This window comes from Hibiscus syriacus, unplaced genomic scaffold, assembly GCF_006381635.1.
Source record: "Hibiscus syriacus cultivar Baekdansim isolate YM2019G1 unplaced genomic scaffold, ASM638163v2 tig00005294_pilon, whole genome shotgun sequence".
Taxonomy (NCBI): Eukaryota; Viridiplantae; Streptophyta; class Magnoliopsida; order Malvales; family Malvaceae; genus Hibiscus; species Hibiscus syriacus.
Genome location: NW_024062052.1, coordinates 23369 through 40227, shown reverse-complemented (window position 1 = coordinate 40227; position 16859 = coordinate 23369). Strand labels below are relative to the sequence as shown.

At 33.9% G+C, this 16859-nt stretch overlaps 2 pseudogenes; both read left to right on the top strand.

Moving 5' to 3' along the window:
• Window positions 1–252: 252 nt before the first annotated feature.
• LOC120199046 lies at window positions 253–2272 on the top strand (annotated as a pseudogene).
• A 285-nt stretch (window positions 2273–2557) lies between these two features.
• On the top strand, window positions 2558–15436 carry LOC120199011 (annotated as a pseudogene).
• Window positions 15437–16859: the final 1423 nt, after the last annotated feature.

Below are 16859 nucleotides of genomic sequence, written 5' to 3'. Positions count from 1 at the left end.
AATGTTACATTCCGGTAATCCTATTCCCACTGGTAATCTTATATTCCGTGAACCAAACGTATCCTAAGACTCCGTTTAATTTAGGGTATAATTTATTCCTGGAGGAATTTTTGTCCTGGAGAAATATACTCACGTTTGAATGAGCCATATTACCAATTGACAGGAATAAAGTAATACCAATAATGATTTTTTGGTCTGTTTTTCCGGGAATATCTATCCTCGTCTCCCTTAGGTATTTCATTATTTCCGTCTCTCTTATCTAAAATAACCTTCTCCCCTTCTGTTCGGCCGTGCATGAGTTCCGTCTGCCTTTCGTCGCCGCTCTCCCTCTTCGATCTGTAGTATTTTGGTGTTAAAAGATTCGCATTTGTGTTCTCCTCTTTATATGGTTGAAGTGGATGTCAAAATATGGGTCATAGTCTTTGATTTCCGTGGAAGTCAAAAACTCTCTGTATCCACCTTCTTCATTCTAAATCTGGTAATTCTCCGACTTTTTTCCTTTTTTTGTAATGCTAGAGATGCATAATTAAAAAACAAAACCAATAATCCCCTTCGATTCTCATCAACTCATCAAGATAAAGTTTTTCATTGTATTCGTAAAAGATTTATCCTCTTCCTGAAAATGGAGGCAGCCGCCACCACTTTGTTTGGCTCTTCTTTATATCTACATCCACCTTCAAGCTCCGTTGCTAAATCGGCCGTTTTCGCCGCCGGAACTCGCCCCTCCTCGATTAAGGTTTCAATTTACTTACTAGTTTCTTTTATTTGTGTTGTTATATCAATATATCTTTACCGATTTTGGGTCTTTCATATATTTGCGTGAATTTTTATTTCTGTTTCGCATTAGGTGAAATTAATGAGGGATTGTAAGATTTTGATACTTGTGGATGGAAACCCACCAACCGTGGAACACATTTCTCTGCTGATTTTTATTTTTTAATGCGTATCAATTCATTGCTGCATCATTATTGTTCTCTAGCTTGTTCAATATCATGGGATAAAAGAAGGGTTTTGGGGAGTAGGAGAGGAATGGTTGTAAGGGCATCATCATCATCTTCGTCTCCTGATTCGACTGACCTATCTGCTCCAATTGCACCCCTAAGGATGGAGTCTCCAATTGGGTAGTTTTTGTCTCAAATCTTGATAAGCCATCCACATCTTATGCCTGCAGCGGTCGAGCAGCAGCTCGAACAGCTTCAAACCGAGTGGGATGCTGAGCGAAAGAAGGAAGTACCATCTGCTTCAGGGACGGACTTAGTGTTGCATAGGTTGGTGATTCATCTTACTGTGTATTCATAACAGGACATATATATCTCATGGAAAAGGTTTGGCTTTACAGGAGAATTGCTGAGGTTAAGGCAAATGATCGAAATAAAGCTTTGGAGGAAATCCTCTATGCATTGGTTGTACAGAAGTTTATGGATGCCAATGTTTCTTTGGTGCCTGCAATAACTCCCTCCTCTATGGATTCTTCGGGTCGAGTGGATACGTGGCCGAGCAAAGAAGACAAGCTTGTGCAGCTTCACTCGCCGGAGGCCAATGAGATGATCCAAAACCATCTATCTCTCATTCTGGGAGATCGAGCGGATGATTTATCATCTGTTGCACAGACTAGTAAACGCATGATTGGGCAGGTGTATGCTGCCTCGGCAATGTATGGGTACTTCCTGAAGCGGGTTGACCAACGATTTCAGCTGGAGAAGACCTTGAAAATCCTTCCAAATACCCCAGATGCCGAGGGAAGTAGTATAAAGCTAGTTGTGAGAGAGGACATGGGACCTGCAGGGGACAATCAAGCTGTTCCATCGTGCCCTGAAGTCTCATCTTGGTCTGATCATCAGTCCTGAAGAGTATGCTAACTTGGTAAAGCCCTCTCGGTTACGGACTTACGCGATGTCCTTTGATGGGGAGACACTTCAGAGATTTGCTACGATTAGATCGAAAAAAGCTGTCAGAATTATTGAGAAGCACACAGAGGCCCTATTTGGAAGACTCGGCACTGTTATTACTCCTCGGGGGACTGCTGGTTCTTCCAAGAACGAGCGTATTAAGATTAGCTTTGGTGGTTTGAAGAGGCTTGTTTTGGAGGCTGTCACTTTTGGTTCTTTTCTATGGGATGTTGAAAGCTTCGTAGACTCAAGGTACCATTTTGTTATGAATTAGCTACTTCCAACAACATCCCTACTTTCAATAACAATTTTGTTATGAATTATTCTGTATGTATTTATATTTTGCTGTTGGAATTTGAATCTTGTCACGTAATGCATCTAAATGAATCGTCTCATTAAACCCGTTTAGAATGTAACAATCACAGGTACACACACAAAAATAGTAAAGATTCAAACCATGATCTGGGATTGCATTGCAACTCATATAGGCTGAGATTATGTTCATTATTTTTCAATATATTAATCATAAACTTTCACATACAACAGTCGTATCTACAAATGATGATTAAGTTTATATTAAATAGTAGTAATGAACACAATTCAAATGTACGTCAAGGTACATTTGAAGTCAAAATTTTCTTAAACTGCATATTCTAATGTATAACAAGATGGAATCCTCAATTGATTGTTGTGTTGTATGGCTGAAGAAACGGTTTTCTTACACTCCAAGTATGCAAAATGGTGCCGTACACATCGTAGAAGGCAATGCAGGGTGGTGTTGAAAAAGATTATCTCAACCTGCTCTGAATAAATTTTGTTTGGAAAATATTATCCAACTGAATCATCGTCATGGTCGATTCAATATCATAATGAAAGTTAAAATTCTCTAATATTGAACATGATATATTTTTATATAAATTATATTGAAGTAAAATTTTAATATATTTTTAAATAAATTATGTAAAATTTAATATTAATTAAAATTAAAATAATACATGATATATTTAAATAATAAAATAATATATTATCGATAAATTTTTATATAAATAATTTTTATTTGAATATATTATCGATAAATTTTTATATAAATAATTTTTATTTAAATAATTAAAATTTCACTTGTTAAAAAAATTAAACAAGAACAATTTGATAAAATATATATTCTAGTAATCTTTTTACTGTAAGCTATAATCTTAGTCAAATAAACCAAACAGTACGCACCCTTAGTTGGAAGAAGGCGCAGCCATGGAACCCCTCTGTTTAGATTTTATTCTTTCTATTCAAGGCTTCGTTTCTTCCTTATTCTTCTTGCTTTCGTCGCCATTTTGCCTCCCCTTTTCTTCCACTTCACGCTCCGCCGTTTCCATCAGGTTCCAATCCCAATCCCTTATTTTCCCGAGTTGGCTGATTTTCTACTTTTGATCAGGATAGGAGTTGTCTCAATTCTTTTCTTTTTAATTTCATGCACCTATAAATTCAAGATTTGGTTGTTTACGGGCAATTATTTCCACTTGATTTGATTTTTTTTAAATTTTGTTTTGAAATTCCTTCCTAGATGACATTGACGTTGTCACGTTGGAAAGGTGAAGACTTTTTGAATTAGTTGCATTATTTGTTTTTTTTCCCTCATGTGAAAACATTGTAGAAAATGTTGAGAAACTAATACTACAATTAAGATCTGTCTTTCGAATAAAGAATTATGTGTGTGTATATTAGCAAGTTTAGGAAATTTCTCCAATTAACTTCTATGTGATGATATTTGCTTGTGAAAATCCTAGCTTGTGTAATATCTTTCATTATGTACCCTGTACATACTGTTAATCTCTTTTCTAACTCTTTTTCATGCTTTTATGGCTTTGTGTTATTAACGATTTGAGTCACTGCTCGTGACTGAACCATCCCAAATGTTTTCCATGCTATAAATCTTTGATTTGACATATATTAATCTAATCACTATGTGTTATAAATGAAAAACTTTAACCTATAAATATGTAATTGCTTCAGAAATTAGGTCTATGTTTTGTCTTCCTTTCATTTAGTCATGTTGAAGATGGTGGTAGTTATTATGGCTAGTTGGAGAGCAGTGTCTATGAAACACAGGAACAACTTAGTTTGGGCAATGGTGCCAATTTATTTACTTTGGTGTTTGTGGGGTGAGAGATATAGTAGAGCATTTGATCCAGAGCAGTATTATGTTCTCAACTAAAGGCTGAGGTTTTAAGGAATTTTTCTCTAACTTTTCTGTATTCTTTTTCCCTTGCGGTTTATTTCAGTGGTAAAATTTCAGGCGTGATTGGTCCTTTCCTTTTACTTTAAGCTTGCCTTGTTATCTCTCTCTCTCTCTCTCTGCACTTTTCTATACCTCCTGTCTGTTTAATTTGTTTGTTATTCACTAAGAGGGGTCAAAACATCTCATAACAATTTGGATATTCCCTAGATTTTAAGGTTACCTTTTTTCCCTCCAATCAAATTAATGTGCAATCCGTAAGGCTGTTTATTAAATGGTTACACTTTTTGTTGAGTGCAGTGATTTACTTAACTGAATTTCATGTTAAACCTAAACATGGACGAATCAAACGTAAAATGGAGGTTGATACTTGATATAATTGTATGCACGTGCTCTAAATTTTCTTAAAGGTTATTCTACTTAGTTGATGTTCGGTATATGATAATATTGGATTGACTGCTGAATGATTTAAATATATATTTTTTCTAAATATTGAAGCATATGGCTTTTGAATAAGTTAAATTTTTTGGGTAAAGTACACATGTTCCCCCGACTATAAGGTGTTGCTTTGTTGAGTCCCTTGACTATAGAAAATTATAAAATGGTCACCCAACTATTCATTATGTTCCATATTCGTCCTTTTCCATTAAAAAATTAACGACAGTCTAAGCTAAATGTTAATCTGCTATCTGAGATATGATATGATGTTTGAGAAATGATAAAATCTAATCTCAGAGTCTCAAACGACTATCATATCTCAGACAGCAGATTAACATACAACTCAAACTACCATTAATTTTTTTAACGGAAAAGGATGAGTTTGAAATATAATGAATAGTCGGGTGACCATTTTGTAACTTTTAATAGTCGAGGGGCTCAACAAAGAAACACCTTGTAGTCGAATGATCATTTTGTAACTTTTAATAGTCAGGGGACTCAATAAAGTAATATCCTATAGTCGGAGGACCATTTGTGTATTTTAACCATTTTTTTTACAATTCTAACTATGTCAATTTATTTAATTCCTCGTTTAAAGGGGATACTGTCACATTTATAGGTCCTCAATTACTAGTATGACTTTAATATTTATCTTGCAGACGCAATTAAGCAGGTGTGGTTGGCTGAACAATCCTCCCCTTGTGTGTGCTCATGGTGGTGACTCAACTAATGCCTTCCCAAACAGGGTGAGCATCTCTTCCTTTCTGTAATTGCTCTAGTTAGTTATTTTGCTTGGCTTTCAAAAGACAAACGAAGGTTATAAAATTTGATTTCTTATATAACTTAGGGGGATGTAATGTTCTTGTTTCGTACTGCACCTGGTTTCTAGTTTCCTTCGTTTTTTTTGTCCAGCTTCTCTTTTTGTGCTTTAGAACTTGAAATTATGCTATGCTTGGTCAAGGCTAAATTATTACAAGTTAAATCCTTATAACACATGATGAACTGGCTATGTATATTACAATAACCTTAAATTGAGCATGCTTTTTCATGACTTTTGGGATCTTATTATTGTTCTTGGTTGATCTGTTTATCATCTGTTCTCTTTTTTTTACCAGATGTCTGCATATGATTTTGCTCTCCGTTCTCAAGTAGGTTGCATTGAAATTGACATCTCTCGCTCATCAGATGGAGTTTTGTTTGTACTTCATGACAGGCATTTTCATCTCAGAATCGTATGAGAACTTCCATAAAGGATGTGAATTTCTGATTCATTTGTACGTCACTTCCATGAATGGTCTCAGTATATTTTTTAAATGCTGCGGTCAGTTTGTTGAGTTATTAGCCGTGCACTCCTGTGTGTTATATATGGATTCCAAAATTTCTTGATGAATTGGAATCATATAGAAATATTTTAAAAAACCCAATGTATGTGCTGAAATTTTGACATTCAAGGGTGTGATTGTTTCACATAATTTCTTTTTTCAGAAAATGTTTTCTGGAAAATATGAAGATTTTCCAGAAAGTAAAGATTTTCTGATGTTTGGAAAATGCGGAAAACATTTTCTGGAAGTCATTTTCAGTGAAACAATCACACCCTAAGAAGTAAGCAGCATCTTTTCATTTATGCTCAAAGTTCCTCTCTGTCCAAGTCTTCTCATCTTTTGATGTTTGTCTTCATGTGCCACCTAATATATCATATTGTCTTATATAATTTGGACTAATAATTAGATTAATACTATCATACAGACATACATTCAGTTCTGGACATGGTTTTGGATTTTTCATTGCAGCTTATACTGATTCTGATTTATTAGATTTCTGCATATTGGTGGGAGTTTGAAACAAGGTTTTCTGATTACTTGATTTGTTCCTTTATTTGCAACATTATGACTCTTTTATTCCTTTTGCCAACTCAAAAAATGGTGATTCCTTTTTCTTTTCATCATTGCTGATTTTCAAGAGTGAGGTGTTAAGGAAAAACATTTACTAGTAAGCCAAGTGACTTTTTAAGTAAGCCGAAAGTGCATTTTGTGGGTGGGTAGTATTAGGAGGATTTAACAAACTAACAAAATAATTAATGTGTAATACTTGATGCAATAATTCCTTAGTCGTGTTGGTCCTGTTGGAGTTTAAATCTGGAATTTCTTGCTGCATCTGTATTGCAAGCTTATATTCCAGCTGTGTGGATACTTGATTTTTATGTTACACAGGCAGGGATTTTAAGCGAATATCTGGTAATGGCACTTCTAAAGTTGGGCACTTGAGATCAAACTAGGTGAAAATATTTCTGAATGGACTTTTTTCTTGCTCTGTTTAGTTCTAAGGAATCCATTTGTACATGTATGACATATGTGACCTAATAATTGCGCTTTCTGTATGTAATACGTACAAGGAGTGAGACACAAACCAGAAAGAAAAAAAATATAATCTGTTGAATTAAGATGTTTTCATTTCTTGCTATCTGTTTTGATTGTTTAGTTTGATGTTGTCAATAATTTTATTTTCTGACATGCAGTCTTCCGCTTACTAATTATGATATTAAAATTTTGATGGTTTTTCCTTGTAAAATATTGGATTGGAGAAAATGTGCTTCCCTTTAGCTTAAGCTGGGAAATATTAATTTCTTGTGTCGACACTAGATTTTTCATCCCGTTGTTATTATTATTAATTAAGTTTTATTTGTATTTTTCAGGCTAAATTACAATCCAATTTGGGCCCAATTACAAAATGAGCATTTGACCCAAACCCCAAGCCTGATTTACAACCAAAACCCGGAGCCCAAGATCAGGCCAAATTCGACATAGATCCTTTTGGAGGCCCAAACCAGTTAGGGTTTCTAGAAGCTGTTCCAGTCTTTTGTTCAACCAAAACCGAGCAGCAGCCTCGCCAAGCACCATGCCCGAGCAACTCATGCACCTATCACGTGAAGCACCTTCGAACCTTCAAACCACCAGAGAACGTCATTGCATACGCCAAATATCCACCTGCAAATCAGCCACCCACTAAAACAATAAAAATAAGAAACCTAATCCTCCATTATTCAGACATCAGTGGAAGACCTACTACTGAGTAACCGAAATAAGCTATAGATAGGGGGGCTCTCGGTCATAAAAGAGGGAGAAAAGCGAAAAACATGATTGGAACAAGGGGAACTATCAGCCGAGAACTCTATTAGTCGTTAATAATTTCACATTGTAGAAGAGTAAAAAAATAAACGATAGTGTAACCTCATCAGAGAAATTAATAGAAATACAAGGAATTTCGAGGTATTCTTCTTGGGTTTTCTTTTTGATTTACATATATATATATATATATATATATCACTTTTTGTATGTATTGATGTTATTTACAAATTAGAAGAAATTAAGCAATATCCTTAAAAAAACAGAACCCATGTGAAGCAGTGCAAGCATCAAAAGTTTCTTTATTTTCTTTCGAACCACAGAAGTTTTTTTCACATTTTTAAACCCAAGAAGAGATAGAGAAGATGAGTTAGTTTTATTACCTTGCCCAGTCTCATTTTTTCACTTGCATCGAAGATATCTTAGAGTGGTTAGTTGGGCGTCGGTGAACAATGGTTTCTGTGGGGCATATCAACTATTCGTAAGAGTAGAGGTGATGTCTTAAGAGATTTAAAAATAAACCAAAAAATAAGAAGAGAGGAGTCGGTTTACCTAGTTAAAAGGTCAGTCACCGGAGTTGAGGTTGTCGTAGTGAAGAGGTTCGAACGATCGAATGATTGTTTCAAATAGGGGTTGTCTCCTTTAGTTTTTTTAGAGTATAGAAAGTAAAAAATAGAGTTTCAATTTTGCTTACCTTGCTAAGTTGAGTCTTCACCGAAGTAGGGAGTTTCATCTTGGTGAGAATGGTGTCGTTGAAGAAGAGAGGAAATGAGGGGAAAGTGAATAACGGTGTGCTATTTGGGTGAGTTTGAACATATATGCTTACCTCAACTCAAATAGAGTTTCGATTTTGCTTACCTCAAATTCGAAAAGAATAAATTCCGAATCTTTTCCCCTTTCAATCTCTCCATCTCAAATGCAATAGAAGGTGAGTTTAGTTTTTAAACCTCGAATATTTGAGTTTGTTTAGGATTAATGGGTTTGGTTAAATGTTTTGGTTTTATGCCTTTGTATCTAATCATTTGTTAAATATTTGGGTTTTATAACTTGTGGGTTGTTAGTAACCGTACAAATTGATGTGAAAATCTGTTATGGTTATTTTTTTTGAATTGGGTTTTGTTTGGGTTTTGCACGAAAGGGTATATATTTGGGTTTGTGCATCTATTATTTGAGTTTCCAGTAATGAATCGAAGGTGAAAATCACAATTTTGATGCATATATCATGGATGGGGATTGCACTTTATAGGGTATATGAGTGGTGAGGACTGCATGTTTGGATTTTTTTATTGGGAAAGTGGTCCTCCATGTTAATGCATCATTTGTTTGTTTTTTTATTGCGAAATAGAAGGCAAGCCAACTATCTTTCTTGGGTTTGGTTTTTTCAGATGTTGATGATTTCTGGGTTTTTGTTTGATTCAGTGTTGTTTCATAGTTTTATGATAGATCAGTTCCTTTATACAATTAGTTTTAAATACTAGTGTTTTTTGGTATTTAAATATATAGATTCTCGTTCGAGCTTGTCTGTTTAATAGTTTTGGAGAATTGAAGACCCAATTTTGCATTTAGTCAAGCAGCTCGAAATATGTATTTTGTTTGTCATTTTTTCCCTTTGTGTGTCTGCTGAGGAATGCTTCGACTTGAACAGACATTTCCCGATGAAGTTCTTGATCTGGATAGTTCAGTGCCAACTCTTGATTTAACTAACAATAAATTAGGTATGACCTTTCTCAACTTTAATTTTTAATAATTACACTCTTAAATGGCTTAGTGAATCCTTAGTTTTCCCCTTTATCTTTTTATTCCATGCAGTTGAAATTCCTGTGGATATGCAGCGTTTGGTAAGAAATATGCAAGTTCTGTTTGTAATATTTATAGCTTCTTTTGACTCGTAAATGTTGAATAATGTTGTTCTGATGTAAAGACTTCCTTATTTTTTGCCACTGTTTGCACATTCATAAGTTTTTGGGACACTAAATGTGTTGTTATGTTTGAAAAATGCATTTGATTAAAATATTTTATCGAGCATTTGTATGTCCTTGTTAGCATATTGACTTTTTGTTATAGATGAAGTGATTTAACATGGGTTAAATAATCTTTTGTTTCATCACATAACAAAATAGCATGCTTGGCCTGATGGCAAGGGCAATCCAATATCATGCCTTTGCCCCAGGTTTGAATCCCCTTTCATGCAAGTAGCAGTCTTTAATTTATTTTTGCCAATACGCACCAATAGGAGAGTGACACGTGTCACTCTCTTATTGGTGCAAAATTCTAATTGAAATTAAATTTTTAAACAAAAAAAAATCTTGCTGACGTATCAATTCCACGTCAGCATATATTAGTGACGTGGACACGCCACATCATCATCGTTGTCCACATGTGCTTGCTTAGTCAGCTGGAGTCGTTGACCGTTAGTTGACTAACGGTTTTCATCCAATGAGGGTGCTTTTTGACCCAAAATGAAACGTGGGGAGGTCAAATGCTCCAAAAAAAAACGATTTGGGCAGAATTGCATATATGGTCAAACGTTAGGGGCATTTGTTTGTATTATGCCAAATAATAACAAGGGTTCTAATATTAGTTTAAGTAGGGTTATAAGGCAAATATAAAATGGCAGTGTTTTAGGAATTGAAAAATACAGGCTTTAATGAATTATAATAAAACGACAGTGCTTTTGGAATTGAAATATAGGTTTCGTATCATCTTTGCTCTATATGTTTCAACACTTTATGGGTTATTTTCAGAGTAAACCCTTCCATGTTCTGTTTTGATGCACTTTAATCCATGGTTTTTCCTTTTAAAAGTTTTTGATTTTGCTATTGATCTTTACGCGTGTTACATCTTAGTCCTAGATTGTGTTGTTTTAAGTTCTTGCTATTTTGCATATTTGACATAACATTTTCGTGGTTCCCATTTTAGTCTAATATATATCTTTATGTTTTTCTTTCTTTTTCTCTTTAGTCTGAATAGTTTATGAGCATTTCGATTAAAGGCATTGGGTTTATTTTCAATTTTATAAGTTTAATTTTACATTTATTTGAATTTAATCATTATTCTAAAATTGTTGTGTTTAGCTTAATTTTGTCCCTAATTGAAGGTTTGCATGTTTATAATTTTGTCTATTTATTTTAGGTACATTTAATTCCAGTCCTACTTATCGTTGTATTTAATTTTTTTAGACATTAGGATTCTATATTTTTGCATGTTACCTTTTAGTCCTACTAATCTTTAGGGTTATTTCGATGTTAGTCCTTTATATTAGTGTTTTGTTTTAATTCAGTTTGTTTGTTTATTATGGTATAATATTCTCATTTACATCTTAATTATTATTTTGTTCGTATTTATTATAGTAAAGTTCTGTTTATTCAAATTTAATCATTATATTAATGTAAATATACATTTTTTTAAAATTAATAGTTTTACATGTTATGTTTTTGTTTTTATATTTAAGTTACATTTGTACATTATATTTTAGTACGTATGGTTTATAATTTTTAATTAAAATATATGTAAATAATTTTTTGTATGTCACATTGCATGATATTTTTAATCATAATATTTGTTTAACTAATTTTTACATGACATCATTTTTGTATGATTTGCATGATATCTCCATGTGCATAACTCGACATTAGTACATAATTGAATTAAGGTTAATATTCTTTTAATTTAAAATTATTTTAAGTGGGTTGTCTTAACTGATTAGATATCCGCTTTTGACGATTTTAAACTAGAAGTATATCCCATTAGTGACACCTAAAAATTGATTTATCATTTTAAAATTTGGGAACGAAAGAAAAAGAAATATTCGGCTATTTAAATTTTTCGAGAAAAGGTAGTTAGAACTTATTTAAGATCTTGTCTCAATATTTTTAAATAATCGAATATTCTTTATATTTTTAAAGGCTTGGTAATTTCAGTTAAATCTATCTCTGTGCTTTAATTAATCGACTAGGTACCGATTTAGGGCACTGTGATGGTGTTAATCCTTCTCCACGCGTAACCGACTCCCGAACTTATTTTCTGGTAATGAAGACCTCAATTTGTTGTTTTAATTAAAATTGATTTTTATTTAAAATAACAAAAAATATTTTTGGGGTGTCCAATCACCCTAATAAGGATTGGTGGCGACTCTTCGAACCGTATGTTTTTATGGTAAAGGAATTTTTAATTTTTAGAAACGAAAGGTTTTTGTAAATCGTATTGTTTTTAATAAAAAAATTAATCATAAATGGCATAATTAAAAATGGTGTGGTTTCCAAAATCTCGCTCACTTCTAAAGAAAAAGACCGTTTCTACATCTTGATGAATTGCTTGATCACATAATATCAGTCTGAACAAGAAGATTCAATATAACTCGTGAAGAATTCTATCTATATATGAGGTCCTAATTGATCAGTTGATTTTTTTTAAAAAAAAATTTGGCAAAAATATGCTTTTCACTAGAGTAGACAGAATGATTTTTTAATATTTTTGATGATATTGGGTGTAGGAAGAGGATTTAACATTGTTTTTCTGTTTTATTTTCCTTTTCTGGAAATATAAATTTGCTATTGGAGCTTAGTTAGTTTGTCCTTGTATGGAAGGCAACAAATAATGCACACTGAGCGTTGTGATTATTACAGTGATAGCAATAGGTGGAATATATCAGCAAGAGATGCTGAGTTGTATTAAAATGTTTGATTTTTTTGTTTTGGAAACAATGCACGGTTAAACATTTGAAAAGTTATTTTAACAATATAGATGACGCTTTACTCTACCTAGTTTGTTCACATTTTCATGGTCATACATTAGCGTGCATGTTTTCAAATAGATTGTCTAGTTATGAAAACAAAAAGGTTAAATAGCCTGTAAACAAACTTGAAAGGTTGTCTTCTCATTTTATTGACTTTTCCTTTTCTTGTTCTTCTTTAAGTAAATTGGCTGTATTTATTCTGTTTCTTCAATTTATTTTTCAAACGTACATGTTCCTTGAATTGGAAATAAGATAAGGATCTACATATCTAGGGAATTCTCGGCATCATTCATTAACAACATTTAGCCCTTGTTATTGTATAGCTGTCAATGGTGTAGCAGTTAGTAACAAGACACCATGCTTTTCAAAATTTAAGAGTACATAAGCTTTCATACCCAAACACATTTTGTATATCATGCTTCTTTTTACCCCTCTTTGCCCTTTTATTGTATTGTGTGCGCAAAATGATTAAATTGCTTGTCATTCAATTCAAATTGGGATCATTTTCATGAGCGTTTCTTTGAACTTGCTCCATAAATTGGCATGCTATTGCTTAAACTGCAAAGGAGTGAAGTGCTAGTTGTTTAAGAAATACAAGTAGGTGACAGAAACAAAAAACTTGATTGTATATGATTGATTTAGGTCAGAAAGAAGTTCTTTGGTGGATGAAACTCCTTTCCATTGTAATATTTGTTCAGTAATTTTCAATCGGTATCCAGATAAAAAGACAAATGTCTTAACTTTATTTTAAACATTCAAGATTTCTTGGTCCGGTATAATAGTTCTAACGGTTCTTTTGTTTGTTGGTTATATTCTTTTCAAACTTCAACTTTCTGTGGTGTGACAATTAAGAGTAATGCTGATTTTCTTTAATCTATGTTACCATGCGTGATTATTCTTGAAACTGTAACATGTTCATCTCCAATCGAAGGGAAATTCCATACGACCATTCTGATTTTCTTATATCTACTTCATATAGGGAAAGCTGTTTGTAAGAAAATGTTGATTGAGATTGTATGTTCTGTTGCAGATAAAAGAACTAGATGTCTATCATCAGTCTGGTAATTCAAAGATACCTACATTGAAGATGCTTTGACGGTATGTTCAGGATAGTGTTTCATCTGCCAAACCATATTCCATTGTCGGTGGTTTCGTCTATCAAAAGGTAAATGATGAATATCTGATTATGGTTCATCCGGATTTTCAGTTGATATCAACATCGGTTAGGCAGGTGATTCTAGATGCCTAAGTGGGACCTCCATTATATGAGAAGGGGCTTGCGAAAGATATTCTTTCAACTGTGACTTATTTCCCCTCTTCCTCTGTCTTGATTTCTTTTAAATTTCAATTTGGAAATATGTTAACGAGGCAATCTGCACTGCATTTATTTTCTTTCTTTTAACTTTTGATTTAGAAATATGTTCACGAGGCATTCTGCACTGCATTTATTTTCTTTTACCTATTCTTCTGTAATGACTAGCTTTTCAATGTGATTGTGACAAACCGTATAATAGTTTATGATATCTCCAGTAGTTGGGCCAAAATATGAAGGAGACTGTCTGTCTATATCAATAGAAAATATGAATTGAAATTTCCAAATAAATTTAAGTATAAATGCTCGAGTATTTTACTGTTTTTTTGACATAGATTTCCTAATTCTAAGCCATTTTGCTTAAATGTTTATTGCAAAAAATTTCAGGTTGAGAAGATGCGGTGTAAGAATTGCCTCATTTGGGCTAAAAGCGATAATTTAGTGAGGGACATTATCAAACTCTCGTCAGATGTTAAGGTGAGAAGAATTTGACTGTACTGAGTTCCTTTGGATTTCCCCCCTATAAAAATAACTAATTTTGGAAGGGTTATTGTGATGTCTTATGAACGGCGTTCTTACATAGTTTGAGCAAGATTGTGGAGTCTGTATTAACTTTCTAAGGGTATGAAAATTCTTTGGATGGATTGGCATATTATGACATGCTTCTTGACAGTCATTTGGGCTATGGAGATGGGCAATAGCTGATTTGATTCGACTAATCCTTCCAACTCATTCAAATTTTAGCTTACGAAGAAGTCAGACCAGTTGTTTCAAACCCAGGATTCCAGCTACCATAGAGAAACACAAAGAACTCTTTACCTTGTGCAACACGTCCTTTCACACACATGACCTTGGAACTCTCTCCCTTCTCTTGGGCTTTCGTTTCCTTCCCTTTTTCGTTCTTTACTCACTGACCAATTCATCTGTGTTGCAAGTTTCCAATCTGAAAAAAAGTCTCTTCAATGGCTAAAAATAGACCTGGCAATTTGTGTTGGCATATTATGCTTCATGTCACGTCTTTGTGAAATTATAGAATGTCTTGACTCGTTCTTGCAGGACCCTAATTTGGCTTTTAGAAAAATATCTATTCTATATTACAATTCTTGAACTCAATGTGGATACTATCTGGGAGCTTTTGCTTTAATTGTGTTCCATCTCAACAAAGGCTATAATGTGGGAGTTGTTGAACTTTTGCTTCTAACCACTCGCATTCCATTGGTTTGTGGATGAACTCACAGGTAGGCTACATTATTATGGTGGATCTCCATACTGGCGCTCGAACTAGCTTATTAGAATGAAAGGGGCCAAGGTGACCGGCGTATACCATCATTGATTGATGAAAAATTGGTCAAGAGACTGCATGGGTATGTAACTCATATTGAGCTGATTATTGGAGTAATCGATCTTGTATTCAGTATGCAATTGTGATCCATTGCTAGAGTTGTTGTGGTCTCAACAGGAGGGAAAAGAAGGTATATGCCTGGACAGTCGATGATGCAGATTCCATGACGAGGATGTTTCATGCGCACGCGGATGCCATTATTACGAGCAACCCCACTTTGCTTCAACGTACCATGCAAGACAAAAGAACACTATGCCTTGAAGGCTTTTCTTTAACACGATGACAATTCGTCTTTGTTTTTCAATATTTGATGATATATGTATATGCCGTTAACCAATCATGCAAGAGTAGAATTTAAACCTTGAAGCGCCGATGCCACTCAATTATTGAAACAATAAATTTATCGACTTGTATCATATTCATAAGTCAAACTTTTAGCATTTTTCGATGGTATATAATTACATCACATGAACGAAACAATAACATATGGGAAAATGTCAATTAATACATGATAAAAAAATATAATTGAATGTATAAACGTGGGAAATTTAGTATCTCGGATTAAATTATAATATGAGAAAAAAACATTAATTCTTTGTAATAAATAAAATGATTAAACTAAATGAGAAAGATGAGAAGAAAAATGTGACAAATATATTGAATTGGTACCTGGTTACATCGCAAGCATTATACACTAAATTGTTCCTTTATTAGTCTTTTCTTCGCCTCTGTTACACGTAATCATCTAACGGACGAAACCCATTTATTAAGCTACTAAAATTTCATACAATCACGAAGTTCATTTATTATATAATTTTTTTTTTATTTTAACTTTCTTTTAAGGGTAAACTACACATTGATCATTAATGTTTAGGATAATTTTAGTTTTTCCTACTGATGTTTAAAAAGTTATAAATTAGTAACTAACGTTATTTTTCAGTTATAAATGGTCCCTCAACTGGTCTTAACCGACGTCAACAGGCCAGACGAAAAACACCCCTGACGTTAAGTGCTGACACGGCATGAATTGAATAGGTTGACTGCAACGTGAATTACCCTAGTATCTTAACGTCGCCTCCTCTTCTCCTTTTCTGGTCTTCACTGCTCATCCTACCCAGATGACACCGTGTTCTACTCCATCTACCCAGAAAATTCTCTTTCCCAAGACTCCCTCCAACCACTTCACCTCCAAATCCTCAATTCCGTTTCCCCTTTAGTTTCCTCTTACATTTGGTAGCACGAACCCTTCACTCTGTCCATTTCCTTCCACCCATTTCCTCACCTGCAAGGCCACCTCCGTTTCGGTGACAATGTAACGATGAATGGTTCACCGTTGAAGCCGCTTACCATCTCTATTGTTGGCTAAACCCCGATAACTCTCAAAACCGCGCGTTTATCCGATGCGGGAAACTCCATATCATCCCCAAAAGCGCTTACCATCCAAGTCCAAAAATTTCTGTTGACTCGAATTTTAAATAAAAAAAAGTAAAATGTAAAGTTTGTTTAATTCCAAGTCAGGAAAATAGGGCGAAGCGAACGCAAGAGATAGTGAGCTCTAACCTTGGGTTTATAGCCGTTATGAAAATGCCCGTTTCACCATCATATTCATAGGCATAACCGATGGTTGAATTGGGGGTGTACAAAAAACCCCGATCTGATCTGTTGATTCGATTCAAAAATTTGGATATCTGATCCATTTTTCAATTTTCGGATAGTTCGAATAGGTATCCGAATTTTTTTTTCAAATTTTTGAATCGAATACGAATCGATCAAAATCTAATTTCGGATTATCCA